Below are 13,510 nucleotides of genomic sequence, written 5' to 3'. Positions count from 1 at the left end.
ACATCACAGGATTGTTATATTAATTGATTTTTGTATAGCGCCTAATCACCGACAGGTCTCTAAGCGCTTTTGAGAGGGTTGCCAAAGGTCGTAAGCGGATGCATGGCAGCACAGGGGGTTAAGTCAAACAGTATCCAAAGCCTCCCTGAACAAGATAATTTTGAGCTGTTTCCTGAAAGGGAGGAGTGCCGGTTCCTTTCGCAGGTAATAGGGCAGTTGGTTCCATAGTTGTGGAAGTAAGACGACGAAGGCTCGGCCCCCTTTAGATGCGATATTGCACCCTGGAGCGGCCAGGCGGCAGGCCTCAGAAGACCGCAATATGTGGCCCGGATCTCAATCCTTCAGGCATTCTTTAATGTAGGCTGGGGCTTTGCCGAAAATTGCTTTATGGGCAATGCAGGGACCCTTACATTTTGCTCTTTGCTTAATAGGAAGCCAGTGCAGTTTGCAGAGCAGGGGGGGTGGCGTGGAACCTTTTTGGCAGCCTAAAAATTTGCCTGGCTGAGTCGTTCAGTACCACCTGCAGTTAATTAACACGTTTCTGGGGAAGGCCGATATACAAGGCATTGCCGTCGTCTAGTATGGAGACAATTGTGGCCGATACAATAATTTGTAGAGAAGCAGATGAAAGGAGGGGGACAAGTTTTCATAGCTGTCTCATGAGCCCTATACAAGTTCCAACCACTGTGGTGACTTGGTTGACCATGGAGAGCTCTGAGTCAATCTTTAAACCGAGGCTTTTCAAGGAAGATACTGGTGTGGGGGTGGTACCCAGCTCCTGGGGCCAGAACCGATCGCTCCAGGGGTTGTCTTTTGTGGGGATGACAAAGACTTCCGTTTTGTCAGGGTTGATTTTTAGTGAATTGGCTGTCATCCAATTCACTGTGAATCGGAGGATGTTTTGAGCCAACTCCTGGGCATGGGTGGAGTTGTCAATCCGGAGAATGAGTTGGGTGTCGTCCGCATAGTTAAAAACTTGGCAATCCATGTGGGCTAGAGCTGACACCAGAGGCTGTAGGTAAATGTTGAAAAGGAGCGGGGACAATGCGGAGCCCTGTGGGACGCCGCAGGTGAGGATGTCCCCGTTTGATACCTGCTCCCCCAACTGGATCCTCTGGGACAGGAAGGATTCTAGCCACTGGTGTGCCGGCCAGTGAATGCCCAGGTCTGTTATTCGATCCAGCAGCTGAGTATGGTCATGACCGTATCAAACGCCGCTGATAAGTCTAATAAAATCAGGGTGCTCATTTTTTAGGTCTTGCCTGACCCAGCGCATGCGCTGGTCTGGCGAGACATTTAGTGAGGGCTCCAAAAAGTGCTACCAGGCCAGCCTAGAGCTACAGTGCATGTGCGCGGGCGCGCGCGTCACGCTTTACCGCGATTACTTTCACGGCAGCTTTGATGTTCTCCATGAGGCTTCAATAGATTGCAGCAGTTAAAACAAGCATTGGCATAGCCAATAGGTCTCACTTTTGGGACCTTATAAGTGTTTAGTTATGCAACTGTTGCATGGCTAAACACTTATAAGGTCCCAAAGGCGAGACCTATTGGCTCTGCCAATGCTTGTTTTTATTGTCAGCCATGATTACGAGGTCATCAAGAACAGATAGCATCACCAGCTCCGTACTGTGAAGGGCTCTAAAACCAGCTTGTTGAGCCTGGAGTAGCTGATGTTCCTCCTGGAAGGATGAAAGTGTCCTGAGGACGTGTTGTTCTACCACTTTCGCCAGGAAGGGGAGCTGGGCCTATAATTTTTTAGATTAGCAGCATCTGCTCCTGGTTTCTTTAACAGAGGGGTGACTCTGGACTCCTTCAGATTGGAGGGTAAGTAACAGTCTCCAAGGAGTTGTTCAATAAAGCGAGGATCTGCCTTTCCAGCCCAGGAAGGGCCAGTCGGAAAATCCTCGGGGGGCAAGGGGCTGCCAGAGAGCCCGATTTAGTGCAATTCATCAGTTGCGTCAGTGACATAGAATCCAGTTTAAGGAAGATAGTGAGTTGCTTGCAGGGGGGGAGGGGTGGCCAGATTCTGGCCTAGAGAGCTCTGGTTGATGGGGGTATTATCAATCTCAGAGAGGATGTCCCTGACCATTTGAAGAAAAAGTCTGGAATACGTTGCAGTCTAGGGGCGCAGCTGCAAATTTTACCTCAGAGTTTTGGCTGAGTTCTTTCAGTATTCTGAAGGTCTCTTTCTGTTGGTTAGGTGCGTCTGTAATTCTCGCCTCGTAGTATTTGGCTTTCCAGACAGTAATGGATTTTTTCTACGCAGTCAGTAAGGTTTTATAGGTTGCCAGCTCCGCTGGGTCATATGCTTTTCGCCACCGCCTCTCGGCTTGGCGGTGGCTCTGCTTCAATTCACTCAAAGTCTCATTTAACCAGGGGGCCCCTTTCCCTTTGTCTCGCACCCTGTGAGCCTTATAGCTAATGCACATGCTGGTGTATTTTTCCATTTGTATATTTTAGACTTCCATGCCTCAAACGTAAGAAGGTTCGGACATTTCCATTTGATGGCGAGGGCTATATCTGCGAAGGCCATCATTAAATCAGTACATTTTCAGTTGTATGTGTCAGCCATTGGCTCAGTAATCAACCCCAGAAGGCAGGCCATTGGGGTTTGGATTTGGTGTTTGTGGGTCAGTTTCTTTACCTGATCGCATACCTTACAACCCAGAAGGTCTGAATCACTGTAGAAGCCCAGGTCAAGCGGCAAAAGGCAGCATTATTGACAACACATTCCTGGATACCTTGGAAATGCTACGAAGAATCACTGGCCAGTCACCATTAGTTACTTCTACTGCAAAGTCCCTTTCTCCATTTGTTCCTAAAGCCTGTTAGGTCCACCTTCAGTTTTCTCCTAAGTGCCCTGCATATGCATGTTATTCTATGTGTGTGGGGTGGGGGATGCTCCTTATCAATGTGTGTAATTTTGCCTTAGTTTGTATTACCTATTAAAGTTATTCCAAGTAGCAATCACAGCTTTCCAGAGGGTGCCATGTGTTAGGAAGTGCTTAATGGACAGATCATATCCTCGACTAATCTTTGCAAATGCCATTTGGGTCTCAGATTTGTATAGTTGCCCTACTTGGGCGATGATAGCTCTTGGAAACAATGTGCTGCTGGCTGTTAGCACTGCCTTTTTAAATCAGGGCAAGCACCAGAGTCTTCGTTCCGCTAGCGGAGGCGGAGGTCCCTCCTTCATTAGAGGGAATTAGGAATCTGAGGTGAAGACTTCCACTTCCAGATCTGTGGCACACATGTCGGGCCTGCTCCTAATTCATGGCTGCTGCAATGCCAGTTTGGGTATGCTCGACACTAGTCCCAGTGCTGCAATGTGCCTGTCTGAGATGAGGATCCAAATTCTGCCCAACCCCATTCTGCCTCTGGATAAGTGAGAGTGTAGGATTTTAAGTTTGGCTTGGAAGAGTAGAGAAAATTAGATCCCCATTTCTCAGAGTTTGAAATGCGCTTTATGGTGATGCATCGCTAGAGGGTATGCGGGAAACATTAGGACTTAACTGCTGTTCACAGCCCGCTTGCAGGATGATATCAAGGACCTTGAAGTGGAGCGACTAGGCCACTGTGGGCCCTGGGCAGCGTGTCTGGAGGCGGCTGCTGAGCAAGTAACTCTCAACGGAGAAGGTGAATAGCACGTGAGGTGCCATTGTGGCTGTTATACAGTGCTTAATAAAGCTATTTCTTAGCCCTCCATGCCCAAGGGGACTCCTACCACACAATTATTAATTATTTTGGCTCACACCTCAGCATCTTCCGCTTTATCTAGTCAATGAGGCCCTGTATCTGCGGTTTGATATCCAATATCTGGGCCTGGAATACCTTCAGCAAAGGTTTCCCATATGCTACTCTCTTAGCGAGCTTCTTCTGATCTTTGTGCAACAAGCCCAAATCAATAGCAGCCATGGTGATCTTGGCTTCCAGGGAGACACTGGTGATACTGATTGACTAGTATTTTATCTAATTTGTCCACCTGTGCATGGTCTTTTGAAGGTTGACTGTGTGCTTGATTAATGCGCTTCTGCCTGGTCTATGCTATCTACCCACCCTTCAGCCCACTGTTGTAGTGGCCCAGGGGTGGCAGAGCTGATTTCCTCATCTTCAAGAGAGAATGTGCCGAGTGCCAACAATGGCCAGGGGATGTTTATTTGGAAACCATTCTGCCATAATCACTCATTTAGCCAGGTTTTTGTTGTGTCTGCCTGATGAATGTCTGTTTTGTCCATGATGAGGACAGAGGGGTGACCCACTTTCTAAATTGCACAGAGCAAGAAGAGGTACACCCTAGTGGAAGCACGAACACCCAACCAAAGAAGCAATGCAACTCACAATGCTGCCCTTCCCGAGCACGACCCGTGCGGGGAAGGACGGGGGCAAGTGTTTCAACCCTTCTGTACATGGAACTTCTTAACGTCTCTGGGAGTCGTGGCCACCAACATCACACCAACACCGGCTCCATCATTCCTCACCCCATCGAGCACTCCCAACACAATCACCATGCTGTGAAACCCATCTCTTCTGGATGTCTGATGTGTCTAGCTTAGGAGCGGACCTGGCACAAAGGTCTGCAGAGATGCAAAGCCCATCTCCGGCCCGGTCTCCGGCCCAGAAAGGAGCAGCTCCTTCATGTCCCCTCAAAGATCAGCACCCACAACAAGCAACACACCAATCCCAGCACATTAATCACAGAGCACATCATTTGGGCTAGAAGCTGTCCACAATGACAAGGCCCCACTTCATTACATCAGCTGTCAAGTGTCTATGCCGGATCAGGCACACCTCCTCAGGAGAGGCCTCGACCGCTACATCTGTACTGTAGGCTCCCGGCCCACACTTATTCCAATTTGCCCTGTGGGGTGCTCCAGGAGGGAGTTACTGCCCAACTCATCTGGTGCAGAAAGCTATGGAAGTCAGGAGAGTCGTCAACACTATCCTGTCAGCTGGGAGCCTGCATGTGCCCCCTAGGAGAAGCTCAGCCCCCACGTGTCCCGCTGAACCAGTCAGACAAAAGCCGAATAGTCACACAAGGTCAGGAACAGGATTATCCACCGCCAACAGGCCAGCTCCTGTCTGCATCTTCCAGCTTGAGGATCGGATTATGATGGATTACAGCAGTGCTGGGTAGGAGCTCTTCTAAACCTTTCCCTCCCCCCCCCCCCCCCCCCCCCATCTTGGCCCGGTGTGTCCCACCCTCTTTAAAGTAATGTGTTGTGTGCATACAAATTAACTATGTGGCTTTCACATGGGGTTTCCACAACCTCCACTTTCTGTGGTAAAGGAAGCAATTTAGAGCATCAGTTAAGTCTTGTTGCTTTTCCTTGGCCTGTGCTGTCATCCTCGTGCTGCACTGGATGCTGAAAGAAAGGAAGGACTTGTAATGAGTGAGGGGAGGAGGGAGAGGAGGGTGGTCAACTTCTGCAGAGTTGTAGCTCTCTCAGTATTATACAGAAGTTCAAATCTGCCATCTGCCTCAACATCACCCCTGAAACACCATGATTAAAGTCCTACAAACCATGCAACAGAGTTTCACCCATACCCAATCTGAAGTCCACTGATGCCACCAATGATTACGCTGTGGTAATTCTGCCTTCCATCCTAGTTTAAATGGCTGAGGCAGATTTGGTATTGCCCAGTGCAGCCAGCCTCATTTTGTCCCATTAGTACTCCAGTCACTGAGAAACCATCATCTGCGTCACAAGTCCGCATTCCTGAGGGGCAAAGAAATCTTTCTGGTCTCTTCTGGATTGCTGCCCAGACATCAACAGTGTTTCATTCTCCTGTACTACTTTCGCGAAGGTGATCTCCACAAACCATGGCGAAACCCACTCCTGTGGGAAATGCACTCACGTATCCCTCTATCACTGGAGGCTCCAGAGTCAAATACCACTCTTCCCGTCAGGTGGCAAGAGGTCATCACTTTCCACATGCACACTCTGCCAATCATCAGCCTCCGGAAGGCACCAAACACCCCATTCACTAGCAGGGAGCATGCACAAGGAGCTTCCTCAGACTGACAAAAACCATCTTGAGAAACTCCAGTGCCCTGTGGAGGGGGGAGTTTTTTTTAGATCTCTCCTAGAAGTTCATACATCAGACTCATCCAAAGGCACCAACTGTTTCCTCACTGTTTACATTCCCAATGAACACATCCAGGCTGATGAAGTGCTCCGAGTGTCAGGAACCAGGATCGGCTACAGAAGCAACAAAGAAAGCAGCCATCTCAGTCACTTTCAGGTTCAATCCCTTGATGTTTTTTTTTTTAAATACACTGCATTATCCAGAGAACCTGTGTCCTGTAGAGTGTATTTTTGAGTTATGTAAACTCTGGTGTCCACCTTAGGATTTATAATTATCTACTATGTACCTCAAGTCCAGTCCATCTTAAAAAGAATGTACAACAATAACACATAGCAGCACAATAACAGTACTGGGTGTAACTGGAAATATACCAGTCTAACTGTCTGCATACTAAGTACTTTGTCAATAGTATAAGACCATCATGGTTTAAGAGAGTAATACAAAACGTACATATTTTTAAGTTTGTTTTTTGAGTACCTGGAGAAATCAAGCACACACACCAGAGAAACAGAGGCATTCAATTGTATCTCTAAAAAATAAAAACTTCACAAGCAAATTCCTTTGGAGTCACATGGATAGTGGTCGCTACACTTGGACAAACTACTTCTCAAATGCTGCCCTTAACCCTGCGAACACCAAGTTAAATATTGGGCTTGCGAAATTCGTTCATAAAGCGTCAAGATTTCTTGAAGCCAAACCTCCACTTCAGTAGGAGTCGAGATCCTGAACTAAAAGATGTTTTATCTCAAACTACATGAAACCTAGGGCGACGTATTGCACCAGAATATTACTAAGACATTCACGACCACTGAACTCTATTTTATTGATCAGCTGTTTTAAATTTTTTACTATAGTCAAACCAGATTATTTAATTATTAGCATGTACTGTTTTAAATTCTTTACTATAGTTAAATCAGATCATTTAATTATTAGCATGTACAGTTGTAAATGGTTTTTAAAATCAAACAATAAAGAGCTATTATACTTCTCAAATATTTAGCATCAAGGCCATGTCAACCTGATACAACGGACTGGAATCCTTCACCCTACTCCCATCCCCTCCCCCCCCACAATCCCCTCCAACGGGCTCCTATTAGCATGAAACTTGCTAATAGAAATCAGAACTTAACTGAAGCCATTATCTGGCTGTCTTCTTAAATTATTGTCATGGTTAGCGTCATGAATTAGCTCTGATAACTACTGTTGTGGCTCATTTTAGGAGCTGTATTGTCATTCAAAAGTAGTATTGTATGATTTAGGTAGTGAGCGGACACCAGCTATTTAAAAGGTAACTTAAATATATTGAAATTGTATACCTTTTTCTCCTTCATGGTATCCAAAAAGCTTACAAATGCTCTTAATGACATGCACCCCACCCTTCCTACCTTTCACCCACACATGTGTATAGGACCGGCTAGGTTTTCATTTATCTATCCTCATCCTGCCAAGATGAAAAATGTGGCATTATGCAGAAAATGTAGATTGGTTTAGTGATAATTATCTCAAACTACAGAAATACAATTCTTCCTTGTCCAGTAGTCCAATTGAAGGCATAACTCCCCTTTCTCTAGAAATTCTTCTCAAAGCATAATTTTCTTTAACAGTCCATAATTTGTTACAAATAGGTGCCTGACCCAAAGATTTTTTAGGAGTCTGACACCCATTCCCCAATGGGGTGCTCGACTTCCTTCACCGGCGTGGGCTACTTCCACAGTGGGCGAAACAACCAGCGGCGGCCCGTCATTAAGAGAGTAGGGGCACCGCCCAACCACCATTGTCCGACGCAGGAAGAGTGTCTGTCAGGCTGAGCAAAGGTCAGCCTGACAGACTCTTAGATGTTCAGGTCAGGCGACCAGGCACTGTAAATGTGCTAAATGGGCAGGCGCCTAGCTGCTGAGCCAATATTGGCAGGGCTGAAGATTCCACAGCTCAATGCGTGTGACCTCAGCGTGGCAAAATCTTCTGTGAGCCTCCCCTCATGAGGAGGGGGAGCATCACTGATTGACTCGGGCCTGGGCACTTCAGCTTTAAACCCTGAAGTGCCCAGGGACAAGTGCCCATCAGTGACGCTCGTTACAGAGTGAAGTAGGGTCAGCAACTCACTGACCCCATCTCACTTTGTGACAAGGTAATGAAGTTCCTCCTCTTATTGGTAGACCATTGAAAGGTTCAGCCAATGAGAGGAGGCAGCAGGATGTTCCTTCTGTCCCTTCCTTACCTAAAGCCTCCGGGAAACAACAGAGGCTTCTCTTCCACACCCGAGATCACCGCTATGGCCTGGTAAAAAAATATTTTTTAAATGTTGGATTGCCTTATAAACAAACTCTCTCATAAGCACAACATAGCACAGGTATGCCATTTAGCTGGCTATCATGGGCCTCACCAGAGCACTAAACTACAAAATAACAAACCCAAACTTCAAACAGAACCCATTGATAGAACATTATGCATACATTCAACACAGCAGACATACGCCACATGGTTTGCTTGAATCCAGCTCACAACAGCACGTCCTACAGTGATCTGACATACAGTAATATCCAAAAGAGCACACTGGACAGAACCAACATCCATTCAACATAAGCACCTAAGTCCTAATCCTAAAACTCAAAGGACATGACCAGTCAAGTGAATCCACGGGCAGAACAGAATACCCGCAACACATCACAGCCTGAATCAGACTCTGGTCTACAACTGTAACCCTGCTAATAGTCCCTGGATTACCAAAAGTGATAATTGGCCACACCAATACCAAATATGCGCTTGAAAGGTAAATACAGGATAGGTTTAAAAAGAATACCTAAGAGCCAGTATTACTGGAAGGCTTGTTGGACGTTTTTGCAAGGTCTCGGTCAAAACCTTAACTGGGGCCCTGTGGACGCTGCTCTCATTTCTGCCAGGTGCATTAAGCATCTGTTTCAAAATATATTTGTATAAATGAACACTAGGGAGTACTCCTGTCTCATTATTAATGAAGATGGCACACTTGCTTTCAATTAAAATGTACAAATACATTTTGCTGAAGAAGCACGTGGCCCTGGAACTAGGGCATAAGGTCCCCTCACCTCAACCCCCTTTTGATAAGCCTTATTAATGGTGTCCTGCTTATCTTCGAATCTAGGCGGTTCCTAGGAGTATGAAATGTCACAATTCGCTTCAGAAGTAGCAATTAATATTTGTATTGCTTATATACATCATTAGTTAATTAGATCATCTACATGAAACCATGTAAAGTTTGTCCATGAAAAGGCAAAAGGTGTTCTTTCATTGCTTGTGTGTTTTATAGCCATGTATTTTGTTTTATTGAGTTCGTCAGACGCTACACACCGCCTGGAGGAGGAAAGGGTGCGAAGCATGCGAAAGGAAATAGGGGATCAGACCGTTCATGTCACAGATTTGATGTGTCACATTCCAGTTCATGTTTTAAAACAGCTGATGGGGATAGGTTGGATGAACTCCTATCATGAGGTTGAGGAATTGCCTTCAGGATCCACTGGCGTGTGGGTCACGCATATTCATGGTGTCCTAATTGTGCACTACTGCTGGAAGAAAATAGATGCAAGTCTTGTTTGTGTCTTATAGTAGGGCTTAGCTTATTCCAGGTCTTGCTTAGGGTAGTAACCTTGTTTTTGATGGAACTCACTAAAGGATTTTCAGGGAAATGTTGTGGAACAAGAGCGAGTAATGTCAGGAGGTGGTATCGGCTGCACAGCCATTATGGGAGATTGGTTGGCAAAGTTGATGCTTGATGATTTCAATTAGATCGATCATCTGACAGCTTTTAGTTGCAAGTTTGAATTCTTCACAACTTCTGTAAATACTATTAAGAGCTCAGACATTTTTTTTATTGGTGTTTGCCAAATGGATGTTAAAGCTACCATACAGTACATCATAGCATTGATTTTGCAAAATGTTTCATGCATGTTCTGCTTTGTTTTCCACTTTGCCTTTTCCCTTCAACTTGCTCTTTCTTCTGCAGTTTGTTAGCTGGTTATTATGATAAAGGATGTTGTATTTTCGCCTTTTTTGAATAAGGCCACTACATTCAAGGTTCTGGTTGGTTGCATGCAGATTTCTTTCGAGAGTTCATTCAGCAAGGGGGATAGAAAGCAAAGTGGTGAATGGAAACAAAAAGGTGTTATGTGGAGCACTTTCAAAGGCCTACAATAGAGGAGTATGTACTCCTGGTTATAGGCAGATCTTGGACTCCACTTTGGGCTATAGGTGTGGATGTTAGCAGGTTATTTTGAAGTACCTTGCCCAGAACTGTGGAAAAAGTTGGACATCTCCCACTTCCACAGCTGCTAAACACAAAGTGTTCTTTTCGGCCCGCTATGGGAGTAGGCACACAAAGTAGTTGGGCAATTTTCACGTCTGGCATTATAGTGATAAAATCTTGGGCTGGTTTATTTAACGGATTATCGAGCCATGTGGTTAGGTACCCCATGGTGAGGATGCAAAAAGTCGAACAATGGCTTTTCTAGGGTGGTTCAGGAGCCAAAATAGAAAGACAGGAGCAATAAAAGAAAAAGACTATGAAATAATTATTCTCATAACCAGCAGTAAGACTTAGGAACCACCAACCAAATGAACTAAGGCTCGACCCTGCCTTACTGTCCTTGTAGGAAAAGCATAATGACAAATCTGTCCAGAATGTACATAAGGATCTAACTGTTCCCTCCTCCTCCTGCCTTTCTCCTAACTGGTGTCTATTGGGTTCAGCTGGTGTTTTTTTGCAAGTAATCGCATTTCCTCGGTTTCAATGGTGTATGCTGTTCAATATTATAATAAAGTGCAAACCATTAGTAATTGATCAACTGGAGTCAGCATCCAAGGGTCTCCTCTCCACAATGCTGCTTTTCATCAGTGATTGTTAACAGACTGCTTGGCAGCATAATCTGGAGGGGACTTTATCTTAGAAATGACAAGCGATACTTAGTTCTCAAATATGTGTAAAAGTAAAGAGCAATAACTACACATGCAGCAAAATAATTTGTGATTAAGAGTTCAACTCGCAAGCACACTACAGAAGATAGCAAGAGGTACAGAGACAGATGCACAGACGCACAAATGCACAGACGCACAAATGCAGACGCACCCCTGCGGGACATACCAGAGCTCTAATTTTAATGGACTCTCAGAAACAGTTGCAGCCCATAAAATGCTAGTTTGCATAGGTCTCAACTGGTGGCATTGCTCACAAATGGTTTTTACAGAAAATCAGGCCCATCAAGCTATGACACTTACTTTCTAAATCTACTCCTATAACTTGTGGGACGGCACAGGACTCCTAAATCTCTGCTAGTTTATTCAAAGTGTTTAAGGTCTTTATAGCAGATTGCAGAATCAAACAAAACTGGATTCCACTGGATGGAGATGACATCTGTATCTGAAACTTCAAGAAAATCCTGGTGACCTACACAACACTGATCCCTACTGAAAGAAAACTCAATACTGGACCAATGAAAACATAATCTGTATCACTGCTTTAAAATCTGGGTTCCTCCTTATGGGCCAAATACCAGCAGATTTACACTTAACTGACCATTAACCATGGGACTAGAGCACCAACTATACAACAATCTGCAAAACATGGAGTTACCAATTTTCCACCAATTACATCTCTTAAGGGAGAATGTTAGAACTACAAACCCTTCCACATAAAACAGCAATGGTTCTTTCAGTGCTAAACTTGAAACTAGACTACTGCAATACCATATATTCCAGTCAACCTTCCAAAAACAATCTGCAAAATACAATTGCCTCCAATACTGTAAGTTGTGTTCAGTCTCTCACAGTTCAACTGTACAGTTCGTTCTATAAGTTTGATTGCTCAGTTCTTACCACCATTGGTGGATCAGTTTGAGATACACCAAAGTTCTTCTCTGCCTGCCCTCGCCTTCCTGCTTCTAGGAGGATCACTAGCACTGCCGGGATCTCTTTATTGAATGAGGTGTCCTCGGCAATAATGCTTCTGCACAGTTCCGATGACTGTAGGCACTAGTCTTGCAGGTAGAGCTATTTGGCATTATCAATATTTAACCATGTTATGCAACAATATCTAAAAGTTAAAAAAAACATTTTTTACAAATGCAATAGATCACATAGGCGAGACCTAGTGCTTTGCCAATGCTCATCAATGTACTGTTCTAAGATGGCATATGTCCATGTTGGAACAGTAAATTAAAAGTAAAGAGCAGCAGCAAAAACAAGGAAGCCAGAGTCACTTTACAGCTGCTGGGTCCTCATAAAATAAATGAATAAAAAAATGATTTAGAACGGGAAGAGGAATGGTGGGCATTGTGTGGAAGGAGAGTAAAAAGAAGGTGACAAGAGAGGGCAGAGGAACAAGTGGAGGATAGCGCAGGAAACACGGTCTCCCATGAACAACTGAATGGAAAAGAAGCAGGCAATGTATATCATCATCAACAACAACTTTAGATTGAGGAAGAACATTTCCGTTTAAAAAAGGAACGGGTGTACAGCACGTGCAGGTTCAATTCAGCAGATCTGAAAGTGCATTTTTATGTGCTACTGATGAACTTTTACAAGGCGAGCCTGTTTAGAGTCGGGCTGCCAAAAGGGTAGGCCTGGGAGTGCCTTATGCGAGCTGCTGATGCTTGACAGATGCCAGGAGTCGCAGGACCAGAGAGCTGTCCTTTCTAGGAACAGATCCCGAAAAACAGCATGTGGTACCCCTCCACTCAGCACCCCGCCCTGAGACTCCCCACAGACACTACCGCCTTCAAGGGACCCGGAGGCCGGATGCCACCGTGCTGGTGAGTGTGCAGTGTCTTATATTCAGTCCTAGGAAGGTCCACCGTACCTACACCTCCTACGACAGAGCTGAACGTCATGCACTCATTCAATCAGGAATCCACTGGAGGGCTGGAGTGGTAAAGGTTAAACCCGAGCCACAGGGTAGCAACTAGTCAGGATGAACCAGGGACTGGAAAGAGGTGGGATTCGGACCAACCCACTGCTCCTGCATTTCGATAGGAACTCTGTCATACATTCTGAGGGGCCATTAGTACACCAATGTACACTTTTTGCTTTTAAAGAAGAAATAAGGACAGGTTGGCTCTCAGGCTGGTATTTGTATTTAAAATACAGAGGCTAAAATTGTATATAAACAGAAATGGTTTTAAATTACACCTTCTAAAGTCAGAAATAAGTCCGTTCTCAGTCCCTAGTGATTATATGATTTTTAACATTCTTCTGATCATGTTATGGAGCATATTATGGTTTTTATTAACTGAAATAAATTTACTTTGACTTTGTCTGGCGAACCAAGAATTTACAATTGTTGCTACATTTGTTCCCAGTAGAGGACAAATAACTACAGAAAACTAAATTCACAACTGGTTCAATACCTAAACCACTACCAACTGTAATTACGGTCTTTTCAAGATGGATAATCCAG

The 13,510-nt window shown here is 44.9% G+C and overlaps 1 protein-coding gene across 2 annotated transcripts in view; it reads right to left on the bottom strand.

Annotated features, from left to right (window-relative positions):
* LOC146866107 (guanine nucleotide-binding protein subunit alpha-14) overlaps positions 1-13,510 on the bottom strand; it is a 452,892-nt gene that overhangs the window by 194,552 nt on the left and 244,830 nt on the right. The gene's annotated exons all lie outside the window — the stretch shown is intronic.

The sequence above is a fragment of the Triturus cristatus genome, chromosome 2_1 (genome assembly GCF_964204655.1).
Source record: "Triturus cristatus chromosome 2_1, aTriCri1.1, whole genome shotgun sequence".
In the NCBI taxonomy this organism is placed as follows: Eukaryota; Metazoa; Chordata; class Amphibia; order Caudata; family Salamandridae; genus Triturus; species Triturus cristatus.
This window is presented reverse-complemented; position numbering and strand designations above follow the sequence as displayed.